The sequence below is a fragment of the Marmota monax genome, unplaced genomic scaffold (assembly GCF_021218885.2).
Source record: "Marmota monax isolate L192 unplaced genomic scaffold, Marmota_monax_Labrador192_F-V1.1 WCK01_AAM20220418_F8-fsc00015, whole genome shotgun sequence".
Lineage (NCBI taxonomy): Eukaryota > Metazoa > Chordata > Mammalia > Rodentia > Sciuridae > Marmota > Marmota monax.
Window position 1 is genome coordinate 7,970,504 of NW_026692194.1, and position 17,614 is coordinate 7,988,117.

The window sequence follows — 17,614 nt, forward strand, 5'->3', positions numbered from 1 at the left end:
ACAGGGTGTTCGAGAGACCTGGGTTGGGCAGTCACCTGCTCTCCCAATGAACTGGGCCAGATCCCAGCATCCCCTGAAATTGACCCTAGTGCTAAGGAGGACTTGTATAAATACACAATGATTCTCCACCAGAAAGTTTGGCTGTGTTCTAAGCTGTGTCTATAAAGGGTAAACAAGGTTTAGATATTCATAAGCATGTTCCACAGTGAACCCCATTTCTACCAAGTGCCCATCAAACATCTCTGGAGCAGCTCAGTCTCTCAAAGGCCCTACAAGGAGATTGAAGTCCTTCAGGTCATAGGGTCATGTCAGGATTTAATTCTGGATCCTGTTCTAGATCTGGTTTGCATGAGGGTGTTTATGCATACAGAACAACAGAAGAAATATACCAAAATGCATTACCCCATGGGGGTTTACATCTACCTGAGCCTCTGATAGATAATCCCATTGGCTGGTTTAACATGTGATCCTTGCAGTTCTGTTGGTAGTGTGTTTTTCGTAATAAGAGATGGAGTAAGTTGAGTAAAAAATCTATGTTTTCTTATTTTGACCCTATGATCCCTCCCTCTATCCCCCTACCCCCAACTACCAACTGGTCCCAAAACCTGAGCCTGGCAGAGAAAAAAACTTCCTAGAATACTCTCTCCCAGGCAGGCTCTTAAAGAAAAACCGTAGCAAGGAATTTTCCTGCTCTCCTTTTCAAAGGGAAGGGTTTCATTTGCTCATTTATAAATGGGTGTTGTCTAGCAGTTAAATCTGCTAGGGGACTGGGGAGTGGGAGCATGTTCAAGGGTTTCTTGTTGATAAATATTATGTGGAAATGGAGTTCTGCTGGCATAAGCCAACTCCTGAAAAATGGGTCCCTTATTGTCCTCTCAATGAGACCAGCTACATGACAACTAGCCTGGGGAGCTAAAATACTGGTGAGAAATTGAAGCCATAGATCTGTCTCTGAGTGTGGCCTCATCAGATGTGATCGTTGGGTGTTAACTTGAAGACTCTACAGCCTCCTGGTGTCGCCTGCTTCTGATAGACGGCAGCCCAGGGATTGGGGCAGGGCGGGAGGGCTGGCTACAGTGCTGCTGCTGCCAGGTGCTGGTTTTATATATGGCCCTTCTGGCATGCACTGGGTTGGCCTCAAGGGAGAGGAGAAACCCCTGAGGACTGGTGAGTACATCATCGAGAGTCTGTCCAGGAAAACAGGGGCCATCAGAGATATTTTACATAGCCAGGACTGAATGCAGGAATTGGCTACAAAGATATAGGAAGGGCTGGAGGAGCGACAGGGAGAAGGTGGGTAATTGTGAAGGTTTAGAAGAAAGAAAAGGGCAAAACCCGAGATTAGGAAACTGCTAATCCCCTTGGATTACAGTTTGCATCCTGGCTGTTAGCTGTGCTGCTAGGAAGAACTACCCAGGAGTTGCAGAGCTTCCCCTGGGTAGGGGGTGGGGGGCTGGAACTGGGAATTACTCCATCCCACTGCCTCTCTGACAACTGCCGGCCGGTATCAGAGCTGCCTGTGATGTCCGAGCAAAAAAGCAGGATGCTTTTCTCTTTCTGCCACCTCTGATCTCTCACCAGTGCCTCCCATTGGCAGAATCTAACCAGAAGCTGCTGGGAAGTCTGTGAAGTGCAGTCTGCAGATTCCCAGCCCCAGCAGTAAAGAGGAGAGTGTGGATGGGACGAAGAGGCAGTGGGCGAACAGATGACACAGAATGCTTGTGACAGAAGGAGCAGAAATGGCTATGAGGAGAGAAGTTCTGAACTAGGTTCAATGACGGGGACGCATTCAAGATTGAAATCCAGTGTGCCCTCAGGATGTACTTTTGTTTTTCTATAGTTCTTTGCAGAAAAGAAGTTACAGTTGGAAAGGATCAACATTCCACCCAGGACAGGAATATTCTATGTCGCACTTAGGAAAGGTGGCCCTGTAGCCTTTGTGTGAACATTTCCAGTGACAGGAAGTTGGCTTCTCAATGGGACAGCTGGTTCATCTCATTGTTGGGCAGCTCTATTCATTGGTGAGCCCTTTATTGAGCTGACACCTGTCTTCAAGAAACTTCTGCTCATTGGTCCTTGTTCTGTGCACTATAGGTGGGTCCCTTGAGCTGCCTCTTCTTGACTTTAGAAGGCACTGTGCCATATACATATGATGGGCTTTGGCTTTGGTATTATCCAGGAGTAGATTAGTCCATGAGTGACAGGACTCTGCCATCTCCACTCAAAAAGAAAAATAGTTCAAACAAAGTTATAGAACATGGAGGATTCAATACAGGTTAAGTAGGGGGCTCTGTCCCATCAAGTTGCCAGGGACCCAGTGTCCTTCCACATTTCTGCCCTTCCATCCTGAAAGTATACCCCTATCATTCCAGTCCAAGATGGAGCTCTAGCCATCACATCTATGTGCCAAGCAGTAACCTGGGTATAAATGAAGGTTAGTAGAATGCTTGTTCTGTCTTTTAAGGAAGAGAGAACTGGAAGTTGCCATTGGAAATTTTTATTTTCATTTGATTGGCTAGAACTTGATCACATGATGAGAATCTAGCTGCAAAGGAGTCTGGGAAATGTGTTCTTCATTTGGACAGTGAAGTATCCAGCTAACACTTCTGTGACTGTAGAAAAAGAACATAACACATACTGAGGGACAGCAAGTACCCTAGCAATAGAGTTAAACTTTTGGCTTAGCACAGGCCAAGTAACGAGCTGGGCCCACATCTGATGTGTTGTGAAGCATCTGGAGAGTTTTTGAATATAGCCGTTGACTCAGGAAGTCTCACTGGAGCCTGAGACTCTGCATTTCCATGAAGCTCCTGGTCGACACCAATGCTCCTGATCCAAGGACCGTAAGGTTCTGGACACTGGAAATTCACTATTGAATGCGATGGACAAGGTCTCAGCTGGAGTCACACAAGTGGGACTTCATTCCAGCTTTTTTGTTGTGAACGTACCTTCTGTGGACGCTGCAGCATTCAAAGAGCCTGGCTGCCAGGAGGCACGCCACCAGTGCCCGCTCCCTTCTTTCCTTTGGGGAGGCTCCGGTCCTTCCCTCCATGAGGGTGCTGACTGGGTCAGATATGTGCGCTCCAGTCCAACGCATCATCCACAGATTCTGGCAAAAGGAGCCATGGGGTCTCCTGGGAGCAGGTGGGATCTGCAGTAATTGTGGCTAGAGAGGGTCCACCGGGCGCTGAGAACAACAGTGAGGTGGCTTCAGGCTGGACACCGGGCAGTGCAACAGAGCACTTCCTCCTGTGCCAGGCAGGACGAGGGCCTGAAAGAAGCAAGGCGGCCACCACAGGCCTGCCCAACTCCCCATCTGCTTGGGGAGAGAAAGGACACGGAGCAGAGGCAGGAATTCAGGCAATTAATCCTTTATTTAAAGAATAATAAACAGCCAGATTTTACATACTGAAAGAGGGAACAAGGTAAAAGGGGTTAAAAACTAAAAAGCAAGGACGGCAGACACCAATTAACACAATGCTAATTGACAATTTCCCCAAGCTTCCATGAAACATGCCAGGCCCATTTCCCCAATTGCTAATTAAATCAAACCGCACACACAATACTAATTTCCCTAACTTAGGGAACTCAGTAGACAAATAAAATGAGAAACTAACTTAAACAGTTTGTCAAAGTATGGGGAAGAAGGATGAATGAAATCTTAACATGAATAAACTCTGGCTCCAACTAAATTTGTGAGAGTTCTGGCATGTTTAACAAAGTCTTGAGATATCCCAGCATCTCTGTTCCGTCACAATCGCAGAATGCACTTCCCTAATCACAAAATCATACCCAGCAGTCCTCTCACACCTACGTGTTCTCCGTCTGGTGAAGGGTACCCAGCACATCATGGGAGTGACACATACATTGCATCATTTAAAAATTTTATAATACCTACTTAATTACAATTAGAAAAACAAAGGAATGACTTTTCTTTAAAAATAGTCCCTGAGGTTCTCTGAGCTGGAGTCTGGCTTGGGGAAAAAAGAGAAGCGAGTCAGTTAATCACATAGCGGATTGGAGAGGGCTGGCTCTCTCAGTCTCCCCTTCCCCCAGAGCCCTGTGACAAACTCCCTGGGCCCAGGGCTTCCTCTTCCCACCAGCCCTGGCTGCAGCTTGCTTTGAAGTGTCCCCTTTCACCTCTGTACTACATTCAGGGCCCACTAGAAGTATCCCCATTGAATTGTGCCATCACAGAATCAGGTCATCATGCAATTCGCTCATTTTACTATTGAGGAAACTCATGCCAAAAGATGAGGATGTGGCTAAGATCTGACAGCTGGCCTAAGGCCCCAGGTTTTTTTTTTTTTAATTATGCAAGATGTATGTGATTATTGTAATAATCATAGCTAACACTGGAGCAGTGTTTACTCTGTGTCAGCCATGGGTCTAAGGACCGTACAAAATTAACTCAATCGACCCTCCCAACCATCCAGAGTGGTTTGTACCATTATTTTCCCATTTGACAGAAAAAAAAAAAACACTGAGGCACTGGAATGTTAAAGACCTTAGCTGAGGTCACACCCCTAAGGGGCAGAACTAGATTTGCTTCTAAGAAGATTGGCTCCAAGTTCATGGTCTTACCCACTCTATTCAACAGATGCTTTGTATACCTATTTAAAAACACAGATAAAAATAAAAGTAGAAAATAAGAAATAACCATCACCCATGATCATGCTACTCAGATGCAACCATTATTAGAATTTTAAATTTATCTAATATAACTTGTTCTTCATGTATATATTTTTAAAAAAGCAAACATGTTCATGTGATCCACTGGACTTTGCTTTTTCTCTCTGAATGACGTACTGTGAACAGTTTTCCATCGCTTATACACACACGTAACAACATGATCTTCGATGACTGAAATGCTCTCCACGGAGTAGCTGTGACCCAGTTTATTCAACCCACACACTGCTACTGACATTTGAGGTTTTTTTTTCCCCCTTTCTGTCTTCTAGGATGTTGCAATGAACATCTTTATAGAAAAGTCTTTATCATTCTGTTGAAGTTTCCATAGGGTAATCCCTTCACTATTAAATATGTGGAAACTGGAGGTTCTGTAAGATGAAAGTGGGGAAAGGCTGGTGGGGACCCTCAACATGCAGAACTAGGAAGCTGGACTCCCAACCATCAGTGGAGGACACCCCATGTCCTTAAATGAAATATCTCACCTCATGTCATGCTCTCAGTTCCACTTTCCTGGGGTGGGGGTTGTCACAAAAACCAGAGCTGGAGTCTCCCCAGAAGAGCAGAAGAGAAAGAAGTCTTACCTTGAGTGGCTTAGTAAGCTATTCTTGGAGGGGGTTAGTGATTCTGTGTGTGTGTGTGTGTGTGTGTTGTAAAAATTACTATTAATCTTATTTTAGGGTAATGTCTGCTGGGTTGGGTATATGCCCAGTTGTGGTAAGTTGGCAACACCTGATTACCTCATTCTCCGCATCCCACCCACCCACCAGGGGGGCAAATAGATGCGTCCACTCAGTCTAGGATGTGGGATGGGGCTGGCCATGCACAAGTGCGGAGCTGGGTTCTAAAGCATTTTTGGTCTTTTTTTTTTTTTCCTGTCTGGCATCTGTAATGCATTTGTCAAGAGGGAGGCTGCTTATCTGTCCTTGTCCCTTCCTGGGACAAAAGCAGACCTGTCACCGTCTGATCAAGGGAACTCTGGAGCTGTGTGGAAGGACAGCTGAAAGTCCTTCTCGTTCATTGTGATTTATCATAATCACTGACCCCTCCCCCAGGATGAAATAGGAATGAAATAGTAATGTGATAGGTTAATGCCGATAATTAAAGAGAGTTTAAGACCAGTGTGAGACTGAACTGTGTGTGTGGGTGGTTGAAATGGTTGTTTGATGTGAAAGTCAATGATTGAATTATTCAGAGAGAGTGATTTCCAAATGATAATTTTACACTTTACATAACTGATTCTGATTTATTATAGTGGCACCCAGTCGAGCTGCTTTAGTTCTAAGGGGCTGTCAGCTTTTCCATCCCAACCCCTGGTTTGAAGCTCCCCCCCACCAAAAAAAAAAAAAAAGATCCTACTCATGTTTGAAATTTCACATTGTTGTTGTTATCTTCTTCCCATGGCTTTCTCCCCTTGTCCCCCCTAAGAGTTTATGACTTGTTTGGCTTTCCCATTTATTATCTGGTGGAGGTTCGTGTGTGTGTGTGTGTGTGTGTGTGTGTGTATTTCTAGTGAGTGTACGCACACTGGCCTCATATGTGGGTAGGGACTGCTTCAGATAGCTCAGTCTCCCTTCCACTGGAATGAAAATGGCACGGCTGTGGCACTTGGCAAGGCTGCTTCAGAATTGAAAAGAGTCAGTGAAAAGCTTGGGCTCACCCAAGCTTCGGGTCACTCCAAGAGACTCGACGTGGGACTTCACATCTGTGCCAGGTGAGTCCATCAGAAAAATTGGTCCACCAGAGGCAGCTGCTGCTTCTCATCTACATTTTTTTTTCCTTTGGCTGGGAGTAATGCAAACCAAGACACAGACCTCCTGCCGCTATTTTGTGGAACAATCTAGAATGAAAGTGCTCCATGACAGGCAAGCCCCTTACAAAATAGCTGCTTGTTAACATGGTTCCCCACCTCTTCATCCCCTCCCCTTCCTGGCTTCTGAACACCTGAGAGGATGGAAGGATTATGCTTGTGGGTGGAAGAGGTGGCCTTTATCATTTATTGATAAACCCTAACTGAGCTTTGGTGCCTCATAATATGGACAATAGATAATGTTTGCTGAGCACTTATTTTGTGACTGATACTATTTTAAAAACTTTGTATTAACTCATTTAATTCTCTCCAGGGCCCCCAGGAAGTATGTTTTTAGCTCCATTTCCCACTTCAGGAAACTAGGGTAACTAACGGACCCCTGAGCATTCGGGGCGGTGTCTGTACTCAGCGCTCTGCCACAGCAGAGCTGAGTTCCAGGCTTACCGGGCCTCAGTGAAGGAGGGCTTGGCTTGCCAGGCCCTTCAAATGGTTGGTTGCAGGTCTATGATCCGTGGCTCCAAGGAAGACAGGAAAAAAGCTGTCTCATCAGAGAATATGATGGAAAATTGTGGGCAACCAGGGGAGCTTGGAGGTCGTGAGGGTTTTGGGGTGAGTAGAAGGGAGGAAAAGGACACATTTACGGAAAAAGAGCAGGGAGTGGAAGGAAGGGAGGCATTGGAAACAGGCTCTGGAAGCTCAGGCCCTGCTCCCGCCCAGCTCTGGTCAGAGGCCCATGAAGACACATCCTGAGAGGAACTTCCGGTTCTCTGACCTGTGGAACTTGTCAGCTGGGTGCTATCCCTCTGGTTTTATTTTATTTTTATTTTCTTAATTTGTTGTTTTGAGACACACATGATAGTAGAGTACATTTTGACATATTGTGCAAACATAGAATATAACTTGTTCTGATTAGGACCCATTCTTGTGGAGTGTCATTGGTCGTGTATTCATATATGAACATAGGAAAGTTGTGTTCGATTTATTGCACTGTCTTTCCTATTCCTATCCCCCCTTCCTTCTCCTCATTCCCTTTTATCTAATCCACTGAACTTCTATTCTTAACTTTCCTCAACCCCTTGCTATATGTTAGCATCAGCCTATCAGAGAGAATATTTGACCTTTGGTTTCCTGGGATTGGCTTGTTTTATTTGGCATGGTAGTCTCCAGATCCAGCCATTTGACAGCAAAAGTCATAGCGTCATTCTTTTTTTGTGGCTCAGTAATATTCCATTGTGTATGTATACCTTAATTGCGCTAATAGTGTCATCCCTTGGGAGGTGCTGTAGAGCTCCAAGAGACTGCAGGAAAGGAAGGCCCTGCTTCTTCACAGGCCTCTGTCTGACTCAGGGGACCCCCTGTGCTCTGAACATCCACTGTGGACACAATTACAATAAATTTGGGTGCCGATGCTTTTCAGAGGAAGATGGGACCCCCAGAGGCCTTTGAGAAGAAAGAATGGAATAAAAACGCAGGCCCTTGCCTGGTGCAGTGGTGCATACCTGTCTGTAATCTCAGTGGCTCAGGAGGCTGAGGCAGGAGGATCACAAGTTCAAGGTCAGCCTCAGTAACTTAGTGAGACCCTGTCTCAAAATAAAAAATGAAAAGAGTTGGGGTTGTGGCTCAGAGTTAATGCCCCTGGGTTCAATCCCCAGTATCTGCCTACTCCCCGCCCCACCCTCCCAAGAAAAATCCAAAGAAATTTCAAAAAAGCTCAGCCTTCTTAAGGACAAAAACTATATGATTAAAAACAACCTATATACAAGGTTGAAAGACAAATGGCCAACTGGGAGAAGATATCTGCCTGACATAGAAAGAATTAATATGCTAAATCTAAGAGAGGACTTAAAAAAAAAAAAGAAATACATTACCAAAATCCCATAGAAAAATGGGCAAAAATACCCATAGGTACTTTACAGAACATACACCCAGGCTAACACTTGAAAAGGAGACTCAACATCCATGGCTATTAAAAATATTTAAAAATATAAAAAATATATATCAACGTAACAATAACAGGAACTTTGTTTTACATAACAGACCAACAAAAATGAAAACACGTCGATCTGGTTAGAATGCAGTGCAATGGGTGGATTTATACAGTGAAGGGATGGGAGTGGAAATTTTAGGTGAGTAGTTTCATGGGCTCTTTTAGAATTTAAAATGCTCTTTCCCAGCACCTCAGAATAAAATAATAGCAGGAATGTTCTATCTGCATAAGACATATGTATAAGGACATCTTTATAGTTGTTTGTGAAAGAGTTGGTTACGGGATAAATGGCAACAGGAGAAACGGTGAGATGTTAGGTTTCCCATGCAGTGGGATCTTATACGGCTGTCACCTTATTAGGCAAATCTTTACCTGCTTACATGAGAAAAAGCACAGGGCAGGCTGACAGGCAGAGCATGAATAACCATTTTTTATTATGAAGATGTGTATTTATATAGAGTTGTGTTGTCTAAATACAGGTAAATCAGGACAGAAAATGCACTCAACCACAAAGAAGGCCAGTTAGTGAGAATTCAGAGAACTCGTGTTTTGTGGTCTATGATACTTACTTTCTGCACGCTTTGATAGTATCCATTCTGTATTCCAGGTGAGCTGTCCAGGTGTAGGTATTTCTCCCCTAATGATACTCATAGAATCCAGGTGCACTTGAGGTGACCTTGAGGTTTCATCCAAACTCTTCATTTGCAATTGAGTGTGTGAAGCTCTGGGTGACCACAAAGTCTCTATTTCCTTAGGACAGACTTGGCTTGTGTGCCGTCCAGCATCCTGTCTGATTAGTTCTCCCATCCAGTCTCAGGTGTGTCCTGGTCTGGACTATAAATTACACAGCTGCCTTGCCCAGAGAGTCAAGTATCAGCTCAGGTTCACAGAGGTGACGGGAGGTGGAGGTGGGGATTAAACCCAGAGCTCCCCGTTTCACTGGACTTGGGGAAATGTGGTGCTTTTTTTTTTAGTGAGTTTCTAGTAATAAAGCATTTCCCACAAAGGCAGGTGGTTCCCTGGAGAAGGAAACTAGACTTAGGGTCAGACTGGATTCAGTCCCTGGTTCTCTCTCCCTGGCTGTTAGCCTTTGGCAAGTCACTTAATTTCCTTGAATTGCAGCTTCCTTGCATGAAAACGAGGTTAACAGTGCCTCCCTTGGAGGGCTGATGTGCACATTAAAGAACTTAGCACATGATCTTCATTTATGAAAAGAACTGTCCATTGTATAATTCTGAGTTAGGTAGGTCTCCAAATACGTGAATGCTCTGGACTAGAAGATGAAAATTCTGATGTGTCCTGGCATTGAAGAACACTGGGCACTTTGGACAAGCGCATTCCCATTTTATGGATGCACTTTCTGAATATTCCCTGGGATATTTTAGGGATGTTGGAAGATGGAAAAGCTTTGGGTTAGCAGCTTGTTAGAGATCAGAGTTGATGGGCAAGGGGGTTGATTCTCTCTGGCCTGTGTTACAGAGCCAGAGGCCCTTTTAGTCCGAAAGGGGACTTAGAAATGCTCTGGTGGCACTTTGAGCAGAAGTCGCTCTGGTGGCCTTGGGTAGCTGGAAACTATCCTCCACGCTGATCATGTAGGGAAACAACCACAAAAGACCTTCTGGTTCCCCACCCCGCTAGTCACTGACTTTCCCTCTCCATGGGACCTGGCTGGAAGAGTCTCAGAAAGTGCTACTCAGCTGGTTAGGAACTTGGCAGGCAGGACTCTCTGTGTCCCTGGCAATGACTGAGGCTCTAGGTAGATATTTCCTTGATTCCTGGGAGGCAGTAGGGAGCAAAGGACTTCAAAGGATTTTCACTTCTGTACAGGAAGAAGGGACAAACAACAATAACAGGGACACTGTTGCACACTTCAAAATGGTACTTGTTCAGTTTGGAAATTTAAGCCAAAAACTTTTCCTCACTAGCCTAGCAATGAGCTGAATTCAGAACAGTGTGTGAGTAGGCTTGTTTTCCATCTCCAATACTTTCTTTCCTTGTCCTTTGGATGCAGTAGTTCCTTCTGAGTCTTCTAAAGACAGTACATTATTACAGGACAACAAAGGCGTATTTGAAAGGGTTGTGTTGAACATGAACAGAATTACTGGACAAAATACTTTAGATGGTTCTGCTCCTGCATTGGTCAGCAGTGATTTAGTGAGCATTTACTATATGACCGAAACTGCTAAGTGCTCTCTAAGCATGATCTTGTTTAATTCAAAGAGGCTTCTAAACTTGGTGCGGTTGTTATCTTTACTATTCAAATGATGAAACCAGGGCTTACAAAAATTTACTTGTCCAAAGTTTTCTAGTTGGAAAATTCTAGAATATGAAGTCATGTCTCTCTATATCAACAGCCATAGCCATGCTCTTACTTCTATGTTGCATTGCCTCCATTGTGCACTAATAACCTACTGTGTGTCAGGCACTGTTCTAGGAAAGAGGTGTGCAGTTGGCTTTGACCGTGGATTTCCAATGCATAGTTGAAATATTTTTGTCCAGTTCTGATTAACAACTCTCTCTTCCTTCACCTCTTCTCTTTTAGATGAAGAAAGTTCCGAATACTTGTTGGTTGCCCCTATCTCCCAGCCTATGTGGTCAACGTTTAATTACATTAGCATTTGTTTTCACTAAAAAAGTAATCACATTACTGCCTTTCATGTCACATTAGTGAAAATGGATACCAATATGATACATATTAATAGAATATGATGGGGAATTGCTAATACAATTAGACTTTCACATTTTATTAGTTCTGGAGTGACACCACATGCCGAGGAACAGCTCACTTTAGCAGTGAGGAGGAATGTGGTGGAAAGTGGTGGGTGCATTTCTATCTTGCATGGACAGAGCAGGCTCACAGAGGCTCCTGGGCATCTACAAGGTCCCATGCTAAATTTCTGAGTCCCACTTCAGCTCTTCCTGTAACATGAGTACTTTTTGGACTGGGTCTGGGAGAGGAGTTCCCCCTTTACAGCCAAGCTGTAGGCCTGAATTGTGGTCATTAAAGGATCATGTGACATGATCCTGCCTGGGTGGCCCCAGATCAGATAGCATTAATATTTCATTATCCCTTCTGTGGCAAGTGCTGGTGGAGAGAAGAACACAGGCAGGGAAAAGTTCCCAGGGCCTTTCCCAACACTCCCTGCCAGCTCTCTGAGAGGCCAGTGCCTTTGGCTGGGTGCCCCAGGAGTGACATTTGGATACTTTGTCTTCCCAAAGGTCTGTAACCTCCTGTCCTTCTCTTCCTGCCCTCCACCTTTCTTTCCGCTTACCCATTTGATGGTGGAAGCCTCTTGTCTACGTCTCTGGTGAACAAATCTGAAGGTTTGTTGGTTGAAGAACTTCTCTAGTTCATAGCCCAACCTGGGTCATTGTCTCCTGCCATATTGGATCTTACACCTGTGACTTTGTCTCCTCATGTACTACTTAAAACACTTTGTACAAATCCAGTTTGTCTCTTCAGGCCCATTTCTAATTTTCTTTCCTTCATAGAGTCTTCCTTCCACGTCTACCTGGCTTTTAAATAATAGGTCATATACTTTGGAGAAGGCTCTACACTGTAGATAAGAAAAAGAGAATGTATCCTCTCAAGAGTTGTCAATCAACCTCAACCAACTTGGCGTCAGGAATTTCATCTGCCAGCTCTTTTCTGTCCCTCTGAAGGGAAGGGCAGAGAGAGAGAGAGAGAGAGAGAGAGAGAGAGAGAGAGAGAGAGAATGCAGAAACCTGCCTTTCAGGAGCTCATGAGGCTGCATGACCTAAGGGCAAGACTCCTGTCCTAGGAATTGGGAAACCTGAGTCTCTGTTTTGGATTCCTCAACTGCAGAACAAGGGAAGGGTGCTGCATTTGAGGTTAAGTTCCCCTCCCACTCTACAGTTCTGTACCTCTATGATCTAGATAGGACAGAGCAGAAGAATAGGGAAGGACACTCAGAGCAGGAGAAAAGGCACAAGCAAAAGTGGGTGGCAGGAATTCCAGTGGGATGTGGGGGTGGGTGAACAAGAAGGTTTTTCTAGGGAGGCTGAATTGTAAGACTGGGAACAGATGGGAGGCGGCTTGGGACAGTAACCTACAAATTGTGGAGTTGACTCTCTAGGTGGAAGGAAGCAAGTGAAGGCAAATCATCTCTCACCTGGAGCTTCCCTCATTGTGGTGGCTCATGAGGGACTCCCAGGAAGGTGACCAGCTCTGTCCAGTCCATTCTCCAAGCCATGGAGTGCTGGCAGATGAGCCTGTTGTCACAACTGGGGACCATAGGGGTGATGGGCATGAAGGAGGCTGGCTCAGGAGTGGGGACAAGCTGATTAGGTTGGTTTGTTAGTCAATTTCAAAGTGACTGAGGCTGTGTCAGGGACTACTTTTAAATTTTATATCCAGCCTGTCTTTAAAGGTGCCATTTGAGTGTCCTGGTGTGCTCTCTCTCTATTTCCTCCCCTGGCCTCTGAGGAACACAGGCACGCACATGCGCTGGTGCAGAGCACTTGAGGACGACTGTGGACACTCACCTGGCTCACGCAGTCCTGCAAGACCCCTCGCAAAAGGAAGGTAAAATTGAGGCCACAGTCAATTACTTAATGGACCTCATGGGTTCTGACCCAGTGTCCCAGGCCAGGGAGTTCTGGCTGCAAAATGTTCCCCAAGGTGGGGACAGTTCATTCATGTTGTGTCATTACTATTGCCATGGCAGAGGACGACCCAGTATCAAAGCATGCCAGTGCCCCGCGTGTCTCCCTTTCACATGTTTCCCTCTTCCGGTGTGTTCCCTAAGCACACATGTGCAATAGCTGTGTTTCCCGGATTACGTATTGAAATCCTTACCATAGTCCACCACAACCAACAATCCCGATTATGGAGCGGGAATATACTTTGTAATTATAATGTTCTTCCAACTTCTCTGACACACAGCGCATTTAAACAAGGATGATCAAAAATGATGCTCACAGCGCGGTCCTTGTCTATCCTTTGGCAGCACAAAAGCTCGCCTCAGTGGGTAACAGCCACCAGGCTGCCTGTGAGCAGCTGTGTCGAGATGGGATTCAGTTTCTTTGTGGGGGTGGAGAGCGGGGTGGAGAAAGACACCCCGGCTTTTAAATCAAAGACAATTCAGTTTAGAGAAAGATGCACCTCATGGAAATAAATAAAAGGAGGCACACTGGATTGTCAGCTGGCCGTCTTAAATCAATAATGCAGGCAGTCCACCTTGTATGCCCATTCTGCAGAGAGTGGGTGGGGCACCTGCCAACAGGCTGGTCCTGGAATAAAAGCCCTTACCCAGGGATGTCGAGGTGCAGGTGAGTCTCGCTCTGCTCTTCAAGGCCTCTCTGGAGCCTGCCCGGCACTGTGCCTACCAGGGGTCCAAGGATGTTAATCTGCTTTACCTCCAGATCACATCAATCTGCATCCATTATTTTGCCAAGCAGGGACACCTGGATTGGAAGCTCTATTTTCTCTCAATGGCCCCTGGCTTATAAAACAAAACCAGCAAAGAGCACGTAATCCCTTTGAGTATTCTTCTGGTGTGCCTACTGGGCTTTTTTTTTTTGAGAGTGCCAGGTACTGTGAGAAGACTCTGGGCTTAAAAAAAAAAAAATAGGCAGCATTTTTTAATCATCTTCTTTGTTTACAAAGTGGTGACATTCAGTCTTGAATCAAAGAGAACAGTTTCCAGGTAGAAAAGTCTCGTGTTTGTTTTTTTGTCAGCTACCAGCTACCAGCATGTCTCTCTTCCAAACTTTGTGCAAAAAAATCAACTTACCTTGATTTAAGCAACAAAGAAAAGGGCTTGGGGGGTTGGAAGGGTGGGGAAGTGGGGAAGCTTTTAAAAGATTATCCCTTTTGGAGTTTTGATAGATTAACAGGGTGATCAAACTAGGCAGTGCCTTAATAATAGGGCCATGTGAATTTTGGCTGGGCTAATGGAAGCTCTTTTGTCAATTTCCTGTAACCTGCACTTGACAGGACTCAGGAAACGGCAGGACTGGCCACCTTTGATACCTAGAAGGGGCTTAATGAGATTTAAAGGTGGACCGTGACTGGAGTTTCCCACTGTAGGTATAAGTTACACAAAGTCCGTCTAGGCGTCAGTCCCTGGCTGGCTTCGTTGCCCGTACAGGAATTCAGAATGTGTTTTCTCTACAGAAGTAACAGCTGAGAGCCAGGCAGCTGAGTTTCCGAACAGAAATTGTTTTTCTAAAAAGATTTTTGTTGTTGTTGTTGTTTCATTCAGGTCTGTGTCTCCGAAATATTATCTATCATAAAAAAACATGACACAAATTTACCATAGCAGTCAGCTGCAATTTTTAAATACACTCGTTAGGTTGGTTGAGCAACATCTTCCCTTCCCAAAGAGATAGGGATGAAGATGGAGAACATCAGTTTGTGATGTCTAGGGGGTAGTGAAGAGGGACGTGGGTGAGGCCATGCCAGGACATGTGAGCCCAGATGGGGCCCACACGTTTGTGATGGAATATTTGAGCTGGAAATATTTAATGTGAAAGATCCTGCCTCAAGGAGCAGGCTGTCAGCCGGAGAGGGACCGGGAGTCCTGATGAGCCCATGTGTGCCTGTTCTGGTTGGTTTGGGCAGGGTGCGTGGTTACAAAGATGGTCTCGCTAACCTTTTATGACAGTGGCTCTTCAGAAGACCTTGAAAGAAGCAAAAAGGTTTGTTTCTGGAGCTATCCTGTGTTAGAATGGTACAGAGCCCAGTTACAGGGGGTGAGAACTTAGCATCCTGTTGAGACTTGTCTGACCCTGCAGCTATGAGACCCTCTGATGGCCCAAAGGCTACAGGTCCGAACCTCACTGCCTATGAAGCATAACTTCTATCCCTAGGAGGCTGCCAACTGAGATTTGTATGCCCCTCTCGATTTTGGATTCTGGCCTTTTATTAAGGGTCAGACATAAATTTGGCTATACTCTGTTTCTGGCCCATGCTAAGTCAAAATTGAAGTTTTGGGTCTTCTCTAGAGCTTCAGTTCTCTGCACCACTATAGAAAAGGACTCTGAACTTCTCTGGTGATGTGTCCAAGGCACCCTGCCTGTATGTCTAAGAATCAGATAAAAAATGTTGCTTCTAGATTCTAAGTTAGACATCAAAAAGTTCATGTTCTCTAAATATTCAAGTTGTAAGCTTCTTAGGAGACAAGCTGATGAACCCATGGATTGATACTTACAGGAGCAAAACTTCCAGGAATATTTAAAATTGATCTTCAAGATATGAGTAACCATATTTTACTTTAGAATTGTCCACAGATGCACTTAGGAATGAACGAGGAGAATAAGTGGGATGGGCAAATTTTGTTCAAGTTTTTCTGTTTTTCTTCACCTGCCTTCTAAGAATAGATTCTGTTTCTCCTCCTTCCCCTCATCCCTGTTCCGTTCTCATAAATATCAGACCCTCTTTCATTGCCTGGCATCAACTCACTTTCTTCTTGAGTTTTTCTTCCATGATATTCAGGGCTCTACAGGGAGAAATAAAATGTAAATTGATCTATTTTACAGATAGGCTGAGAGATTTGTGATTAAAAAAAAAACAAAAAACCCGGCTATCTGTTTAAAATATCCACAAATAGGAGCTATCAAAATGCTCACACGTGGTTCCCTAAAATGTGTGAAGGGCCAGGTAACGTTGGAGGCTGTGGGTCGGTGGCTGCCACCTGTCTCAGCTGCAGTGAAGATCAACATGCAAATTTAGAGTCACACCCACTTGGGGCCCAAAACTAGTGCCACCACTAAGTAGCTGTGTGACTTTGAAAAATTCCTTGGTGTTCTTCCTTATGGAATGGAGGTAATGAAACTATGACCCTACCTCATAAGATGGCTGTGAGATGCTCAACTTTTTGGATCAATGAAGCATAGTAAGAAATGCTGTTTACATCACAACCCACCACACACACACACACACACACACACACACCACTTATAAAACAAACTTTTCATGAAACAAATTTTACCTATACTCTAAAAATGCTCCTGATGTTTTCTTTTAATTTTCCCCCCATGGGATGTAGCAATTAGAACCCCACTAAATTGATTTCATGACCGAATAATGAAATGCAGCACAAAGTCTGACACACATACTTTAGGCACTTAACAAATGTCCACTTCCTTACTATTTTGAAGCCTCAGAATCCTTATTAGTTAGAATAGGAGAAGCTCTGCCCAGGACGGAAGCCTGACTAGAGGTGGTGGAACACTAGGGAAGTGTGGAAAGAGGACTTCCTGCTTTCATTAAAGTCCAGCCTGGGCTGCCAGCTTCTAAAGGCAGCTTTCCTCTATGGGGGATCCAGGTAACTTTCAGCTTATCACTTTGTCATTTCCACAAGTGGCCTCCACAGATGCAACCAAAGAAAAAAAAGAGGGGCAGATTATCTCATGGATGCCTTAAGGATTAGATCTGAAACGCTTAAGGTATATCATTGCCACTACACTCTATTGGCTGGAACTCAGTCACGTGACCTTGCCTCAAGAAGGCAACTGTAAGATCAGAGTGAATGACATCAACCATGGGGGGGTCTTTAATACACTGACAATCAGCAATCAAATGGAGATGCAGGATTGGTCTGATTCGGGGTACTGCTGTCTAGCCACAAAGGGACAGACTGAATTAATGATGCCAGGGGTACTCTTTGTGTTTTCTCCAGAATTCAAAAGTTTCACAGGTACCCTTTTGGGTACAGACCATTTTCAACAATTAGTGTGACTTTTCCTATTGCTTGGTCTTGGGACTTGAGCAGGACATCCTTTCAGACAATGGAATAGTGTTGGAAAGTTCTGTTTCAAGTCCTTGAGCCCATACTATGCATTTCACTAACTGATGATGAGACTGAACATTTATTAAGCACTTATTGTATGCCAGGCTTTGAGCTAAGCAATTCACAAGTTTTATCTTAATTTATCATCACCACAATGTTATCACACAGAATCTTAGACGTCTTAGTTCCCTTTGAGACAATTTATCCTGCTATCTTCACTTCACAAGTGAAAATAGTCCAGAGAGCTTGTTTTACCTAGGACTGAACAGTATAATAGTGGCTGTGCTAGGATCAAAAGTCAAAAATCTCTCAATTCCTATGACAAGGACATAAGGCCAGTAGGGGTGAAGTTGAGGAGATAACACCAAATAT